Raw genomic sequence first — 1,328 nt, forward strand, 5'->3', positions numbered from 1 at the left:
CTCTTAATATCCTGAAACTTAACATCATCAGGACTAAAGATAACATTGCATTGAAGATCAGTGGTGCATCTTTTGACAGATAAAAGATTAGAAGTAAACTCAGGCATGAACAATGCTTTAGAGTCCTTATTAAACAGTTTCAGTTTACCAATTCCTCTAATAGGAATTCTATCTCCATTAGCAATCATAACATGTCCATGAGCCGGTTCTATGTCTTTAATCAGGTTATTATCACTAATCATATGATGAGATGCACAAGAATCAATGATCAAAGGTTTATGCATGTTTCTAGTAATCTCAGTCCTTGATGGTTCATTTTGTTTTATCAGGTTTCCTAGTAATCCTAACATCTTACTAGTTATACTCGGCTCACTAGTAGCAGTGTAAGCGCTTTTAAACAGTCTAGTAACTTATCAGTATTACTAGGATTACTAGCAGCAGTGTAAGAGCTTTTAAAAATGTCTAGTAACTTATCAGTAGTACTAGGCAATGTATGAGCAGCATATGAGTATCCAAGGGTGTTTCCGAGAGTGTTACCAGATTCCTTAAGAGCTTTGAAGAAGGCTTCAAGGTCAGCTCTCTTGAATACCTCCTGATCCATACCCATTCCAATTAGTTGATGAGATGCCAAGGCTTTACATTCACTTTCACCCACCTTAGCGCCTGAGCTAGCTCCGGATGAACCAGCACCATTTGATTCAGCAGAAAGATGAGCCTTTGCTTCTTTATCCCTGTTGAACCCGTGTGGCCTGAGGTGAGGATGTAGGATCAAACACTCACTCTTCTTGTGACCGGTCCTCTTGCAATGCTCACAGCTTCCCTCATACTTTTCATACTTCCTTCCTGAGCCTCTGTATGCAGCCTTGTTTGCTTGCATTCCTTCAGCTTGATGAGCCATAGTGAGCTCACCCTTGCTTCCAAACATGCCGAGAGATCCCTCCTCCTTCTGAAGTTGCGCGCATACTTCCTCCATGGATGGTAGGTTAGGCGATCTCAAGATGTGTTTGATGACATCCTTGTAGCAAGGATCCAATGTCATCAACAACCCAAACACTTGATCTTGTTCTCTTCTTTCCATAAGAGCTGCTTGATCAGTGGTGTTAGATCTTAGACTTTCAAGTTCAGACCATAATGATCCAAACTTTCCCATGTGTTTGGTGGCTCTCCTCCATCTTGCTACATGGAGTTAATGGCTCTCTTCAGCTCAAACACACGGCTCCAAACGTCTTTAAGAGGGTCTCTCACAAGTGTTTGGGAGTCTCACAGTAGCTGTAAGCTTCAAGAAGAGGGACATCAAGAGATCCTTGCAGCACGGAGAGCACCATCAA

Source organism: Brassica oleracea, chromosome C2 (assembly GCF_000695525.1).
Source record: "Brassica oleracea var. oleracea cultivar TO1000 chromosome C2, BOL, whole genome shotgun sequence".
NCBI lineage: Eukaryota > Viridiplantae > Streptophyta > Magnoliopsida > Brassicales > Brassicaceae > Brassica > Brassica oleracea.